This window comes from Ixodes scapularis, unplaced genomic scaffold (assembly GCF_016920785.2).
Source record: "Ixodes scapularis isolate PalLabHiFi unplaced genomic scaffold, ASM1692078v2 PGA_scaffold11__112_contigs__length_91849675, whole genome shotgun sequence".
In the NCBI taxonomy this organism is placed as follows: Eukaryota; Metazoa; Arthropoda; class Arachnida; order Ixodida; family Ixodidae; genus Ixodes; species Ixodes scapularis.
In genome coordinates, this window is record NW_024609837.1 from 36,780,729 (window position 1) to 36,787,840 (window position 7,112).

Consider the following 7,112-nt stretch of genomic DNA (forward strand, 5'->3'; position numbering starts at 1 on the left):
GCAAACACAAAGCAGCGTACTCTGTTACGATCCGTTCTACCTTAAAATGGTCCGCAGCGGACGCTACGAGCCATCGGAGGTAAATCAGTTCTGAGTGTGTGACACGTGACATGCGCTGAGTGTGGCACGAGGCCAAATGAAGCGCTCGCAGCGCTGCATTGGCTGGAACGACTTGCAGCGTCCGGTGTGGTCCATCCCTGGGTATACAGAACATAATCTTGTACCAAAGCAGTATGTCTGACTTCTCGGATTACCCGGAAGACATCTCCAAGCAGCTCACAAAAGTGTCATTGTATATTGTCAGAATGTCGAACCGGACAAAACCATTATCACGGAGTACCTTCCGCACAGGACAAGGCGAGGGGTTAAGTGCTTGCTCAAGCGTTGTGAGAGCCAGTCCTTTGAAGACAGGATATAAAGCTGCGACCCTCGTGAGCCAATCGGGGCATCGGAGCAAAGCGCTTGACGATGTGCCATAGAAACACGATCCTCCCACGGAGAGCTGTTTCGTGCGTCGCTCCCTTGCTCTGATTGGCCAACGGGCATCGTAGCTTTCGCCGTTTACCAAGTTATGGGGAAACGGAGATACACTCAGTCCGTGTAGCTTTCCTATCTGATCGTTTTTTCTGTTCCACGTATTTTTAAAGTTCAATGTCACGGTTTGAGCGGAGAACGTAACGTGGCTTTTCGAAGCTACTGGAGAATCCAGTGTATGTCTGTTATCTGTTTCAACGGTCGTTTACTTACAAAAGCAAGCCGGGTCTTCCTGACAGAATAAAGTGCTCCTCGCCGACATTTACGATTCTGCCCCATTCCAAGATTAGTTTAAGAAATAATCCAAATCCGAATGCCCCGTTTCCATACCCCTGCCGCAAACCCCCGCGTTTTGTCACACATCTTCAAGATCCCCGGCTTTTAAAAACCAACGCCCGCTTAACAATTTTCCAAGCTTCACCCCTTATATTGCTATCAACGCGTTTCTTCCTACGCATTGTATACATGATTAAGCAAGGGATGGAGTTGACGGTTCCCGGACATTTCATCGAACGCCGTTTCGTCGAACGCCGTTTCATCGAAAAAATGGACGTTTCATCGAACGCCGTTTCATCGAATGCCGTTTCATCGAATCGCTGACGGCCGTTTCATCGAATGTCTTTTAAATAAAAAGCGTGAAAGATGCTCTTTTATGCATGGATCGAGTGCATTTTCGTGTCATTCCCCCATTTCATCGTCAGGTTTTTTAATGTCCAAACTTGTAGCTGTTACAATTTATTTTGATGCAAGAAACACATGAGGATATTTGTACCGATCTTTATGTTTGTTTCGCACATTCTGCTTATCTGTTCAGCCCCTCTGTATTACCCGATGGGCCTTGAGGGTATTTTAACAAATAAATAAAAAGTCGCACTCCCGGTAAGAGCGCTCTCCAACTCATGGAGGCCAGAAGGCGACTTAGGTTTTGCGCAGGCGCAACAACTTTAGCCATGTGAGCCTCCTAGCCTCTCATGTCTTTCTATTGATACTTTTTACTGCCCGAAGCTTGCACTAGCTAAAGCTGAGGTGCTATTTAAGAAACTAAAACGAAACATTTTTTTTAAGGCTCAAACTTTCGGGGGTTCATGTGTTCGTGCGACAGCCATTCACCGTTTCAAATGATGAGCAATTGCTTTCAAAAAGTTCCCCACAGCCATGGTCCGTCGGTTCTCATAAAAAAGGCGGACCTTCTCATTTCTTGCCGCTATGGTCATCTTCTGGCGAAGAGGCTCTTGGGAACTCAGCAGCTTGTCTTCCGTCAGTTGATCTTCTGCGGCGATGCAAGTCAAAAACTTCCAGAACCCGGGATGGGCACCTCCGACCAGCTTCAGGAAGCGGGAATTCCACCCTGGCGTTCGATAAGACGGCGTTCGATAAAACGGCGTTCGATGAAACGGCGTTCGATGAAACGGCTTCGATGAAACGGTGTTCGATGAAACGGCGTTCGATGAAACGGCATTCGATGAAACGGCTTCGATGAAACGGCGTTCGACGAAACGGCGTTCGATGAAATGTCCGGTCCCAGGAGTTGACATCGCGACCACAATTACTACTTTTGTGTACCTGTTTATCGAATGCGCTCTCGTGGCCCGAAGTCGTTATAGAGCGGGAGGTGCCCGCTCTATGCGGGCACCTCCCGCTGCCAAAATAGTCTGTACATCTGTAACAAATAATTACTAATAATAAACAGAAACAAAGAAGCAGGTCACGGGCCACCGCAAAAACGTCACTGATGGCATTTATAATAAAGTTAGGTCATTGATATTAGCAACCAACCAGACGAGGTGGTTTTATCCGTGGACTGAGCAAGGTAGGAAAGATTAACTCGTATTTCAAATTAATGCTGGTGATTGGGTCCGGACACTTCATCGAACGCCGTCTCATCGAAGCCATTTAATCGAACGTTATTGAATCAAACGCCATTTGATCAAAGCCGTTTAATTGAATGCTTTAAAATAGTATTTGGAGATCATTTCTCGTTTTCGGAAATAGTTCCTTGTGCATCGAAGGACAACTATATTCTATGCCATATTTTCAATTAAATGTCAGGACCAAGAAAAGAACTGCTTTTCTCCGGCAATATAATGGTAGTCGCATGAAGACAAGCACGCGTACACTATGCAGTGCTGACTACCCCGCGACAACCAGAAAGTTTCTGGCTCAGTGACTTGGTGTGCGCCGCCTATTTGTGTCACACTTGTGCTACTAAGCTTGTCTAAAGTAGGGAACACCCAAGATCACAATTGTTTTAAAGATGTCATTTACGCACGAGAAAACCAGAAAGTTTTAGATGAGGCGATGAAAGGGATAAAAAAAGGGTACAAGGTTCCCGGAAATTTCATCGAACGCCGTTTCGTCGAACGCCGTTTCATCGAAAAAAGTGACGTTTCATCGAACGCCGTTTCATCGAACGCCGTTTCATCGAATCGCTGACGGCCGTTTCATCGATTGTCGTTTATATAAAAAGTGTGAAAGATGGTCTTTCATGCACGGATCGCGTGCATTTTCGTGTCATTACCCAGTTCATCGTCAGGTTTTTTAATGTCCAAACTTGTAGCTGTTACAATTTATTTTTATGCAAGTAACCCACGAGTATATTTGTACCGATTTTTATGTTTGTTTCGCATATTGTGCTTATCTGTTCACCCCCTCTGTATTACCCGATGGTCCTTGAGGGTATTGTAACAAATAAATAAAAAGTCGCACTCCCGGTAAGAGCGGACTCCAACTCATGGAGGCCAGAAGGTGATTTAGGTTTTGCGCAGGCGCAACAACTTTAGCCATGTGAGCCGCCTAGCCTTTCATGTATTTCTATTGATACTGCCCGAAGCTTGCAGTAGCTAAAGCTGAGGTGCTATTTATAAAACTACAACGAAACTTTTTTTTTTTTTTTTTTTTTTTTTTAGTTTTAAGACTTAATGAAGTCGAAAGTAAGTACGTCTCTTCAAATTGTATTTGAAAACTTTCGGGGGTTCATGTGTTCGTGCGACAGTCATTCACTGTTTCAAATGATGAGTAATTGCTCTCAAAAAGTCCCCCACAGCCATCGGTTCTCATAAAAAAGGTGGACCTTCTCATTTCTTGCCGCTATGGCTATTTTCTGGCGAGGAGGCTCTTGGGAACTCAGCATCGCCTCCAGCTTGTCTTCCGTCATTTGATGTTTTGTGGCGATGCAAGTCAAAAACTTCAAGAACCCGGGATGGGCCCCTCCGACCAGCTTCAGGAAGCGGAAATGCCACCCTGGCGTTATATAAGATGGCGTTCGATAAAACGGCGTTCGATAAAACGGCGTTCGATGAAACGGCTTCGACGAAACGGTGTTCGATGAAACGGCGCTCGATGAAACGGCATTCGATGAAACGGCTTCGATGAAACGGCGTTCGACGAAACGGCGTTCGATGAAATGTCCGGTCCCAATATTTTCGGACATTTCATTATGCACATAGTTCGTAGCTCAGGCTCAAATCAATCACGATTTGCACAAGAAGCTGTCTGGTTTTCGAAGCTTTCTCCCAAGCCTCCCCGTTATTTACAGACTTGGGCTTGAAACATTGAACCCGAACACAAGAAAGAACGCGGTGCCGACTCCTCTCCCCCCCCTTCCCCCTCGAGCGCCTCGATACCATGAGACATCGGAGGTGACTCAGTGCTGGGAAAAGTGACACGTAGCATTCGGACTTGGTGCAGCGATGCGCGCCAAGCAGCGAGAAGTCATATGAAACTCTCACAGCAGTGCATCGGCTGGAACAGCTTGTAGCGTCCGGATGTCCTACTTCCATCAAGCCCCACCTCAGCGACCCTAAGGAATTCCCCAAGCAGGCTCTAAAGCGACCATTGTGCGTTTCGAAAACCTTGAACGGGGCAATAACTTTATCACAGAGTTCCTGGTATACTGAACAAAGAAGAATGATAAGTGCACCCCCCCCCCCTCCCCCCCCGTCCTCGCTTTCAGCATGAATCACACACACCCCGTTCCAGTATTGAATTTTTTTTTTTTAATTCAATATTTCCAAGCGCGGGAGGCATGGGGTAGTGCGAGAGCGCCCTGTTTCAACGACTGCTCTTGTGAAAGATTGCATAAGTTTTGTTTTTATATATTATTATGAAGCCGCCAGTCGCTGCAGTTATGGCTTAAATCTCTGATGAACCCGGATACTGGGCGTTTTACAAATTTAGAAAAATACAAGGAGAGTCAAATGGCTCTGTCTTTATTTTCAAAGTTGTTGGATTCTTTAGACTGGGGATCTGAACAATTCAGTGTAGGACGTTTCGGTGTAGGTCGTTTCGGTGCCGACATTTCGGAGCACGGACTTTTCGGTGCAAGGACTTTTTGCTGCATGGATATTTTTGTGTAAATACACGTTTGGAAGTTCAAATAGCTGAGCTTTCCAGCAGGCATTGCGGACATTTGAATGTTCAAATATTGTGGTGGCAGTGGCGCATAAAATATAAGGGATGTAATTATCGCGATGTCTTATTTGACTATGTTTTCCCCCCTAATGAAAATATACGATAGGTGTAATCAAGCAATTATTGGCCTGTGTGATCCTGTGAGGACATGTTCATAGAAGACGTAAGGTACACGGATATTTCGGTGTAAACGGCCCGCCATTTCTGGCAATAGCATGCTTTAATATTCTAAAGGTTAGAATATACGTCTAGGACATCTTTATTAAGATTTGTCATAATTATGTCTGGATGATAGGTAAGTAACGTGCATAAGCATACGCATATGAAGTTATTCGCATGTGTGGCTTGATAATAATATATTCCGGAAAGAATGCCAGTTTCTAGCCCTCCCAAATACTATAACGGCCACGTATCACAAGTGAGTCGTCGTATACGTAATAAAGTAAGAGTCTGAGACCAGCTGCCTTCAAAAGAAATATAATCATGCACAAAGGGTAATGTGGGCCCCTTTTATTTACAAAACGGGTGTGCTCACTGCTCTGTGACCTAATCGGCGTTGCTAGCAACGCCCCTGAGGAATTGTCGAGCACCATTGCAGTCCCTGATCCCGGCTTTCCAAAAGACGCTACACGGGGGTGCAAGTTTATTCATTGTGGTCGGAGGCGAGAAACACATGCTCTAACCCCCGTGGGGCGGTGGTATCTGCTAAAAAGTCGAGCAGAGAGAGAAGATGACATTTTTTTATGAAGTTCGGGCAAATAATAATCGTAATATAAGGACAAAAGCGACTCTTTGCGTCGCTTTGTGTTCCACGACCATGCAACAGAAACTCCGCACACCAAATATTTCGAGCACCGAAATGTCCTAGACTCTTCAGACTGCTAGATAAAGCCTAAAACAAACCATTGTACTATACATGGGCTGCACCTACGCCACAGAAGGACGTCGCATGCCGGTTTCGATCTTGCTGGTGGTTGAGATGACCGCGATTTGCAGCGGAGCTATGGAAGACTGTGGTGCGTTGGGCTGCAGCAAGCGCTCGCGCAACAAAAAAGAAGCGGAAACTACACGGCCAGCTTCTACCGTACTCCGGCGATCGCAACATCGGTGTGCACTGCGACGGAGATGCTGTCCAGAAAAAGAAGGCACGAATGGCATGCAGAGCCGGCTCAGGACAGACGTCGATGATGCGGCCGCTCATTAGTGAGTTTGCGGGGCGCATTTATTTGTTAGCGGTGTGTGACGCACTTTCATAACGTGTTTGTGAATGCTGTGAGGGCCAATACAACACCGACGCGCTAAAGTTAGTGGCCCAAGTGATGACTTTCCACTACACCACAAGTTTGTGTGGTAGAAAGAAACAGTCTAGTGAGGTGCACCTTGTGTTGTTGAGCAGCGCTTCGCAAACATGGAACTCAGAAAATGTGGTTATGGTTGAGTTGGAAGTCACTTCCTAATGTACACAACTTCACCATTCGAAATAACATTCAATCTCGGCTCCTGCACCCAGCCGATCGATCGTCAAGTGGTTCTGTGTGCTTTAAAGTGTTTGCGTACAATAAAGCTTCTTTTTCGGACAAGGTAATCAATCTCGTGACATGCGCTCTACTGGCCATGCGCTCTTGTGAGGTGCACTCTAATGGCAAGCGCGCTCCTGTCGCAGCGCTCTCGAGTCGCGCGTTCTAACGTCGGCGCTCTAGTTACAGTGAACTAGAATATAGGGGCAGTGGAAAAAGTGTCGACGGCGTCCCTTCGGCCGTGTGAAGCCAGAAGTGCAGATTGCCGCGAGTGGCGCTGTTGTCGAAATCCGGAAGACATGGCTACTGTAACATGGGATATGGCGTCGCGTACGTTCTCGGATGGTTTCTGTAGTGTCTATGGCCGTTTTTGAAATTTGTTTTTGTGAATATCAAGTGCTTGGCATTGTGATTACATAGGTTCGAGTTTTGTCGCTATGCAATGAAAACCAGGGTTGGGCATATCGCGATACAAATGTATCGCGATAGTATTTCAGAAATACGTTTGGTATCTGTATTTCTGTATCGCGATACGTTTTTTTCACCAGGATCTGTATTCCTGTATCGAAATACATTTTGGACGGTTCTTTGTATCGCGACAGAATCAGGGTGAAATGTATTTCGTTACATTACTCAAAAATACTCGCCGCC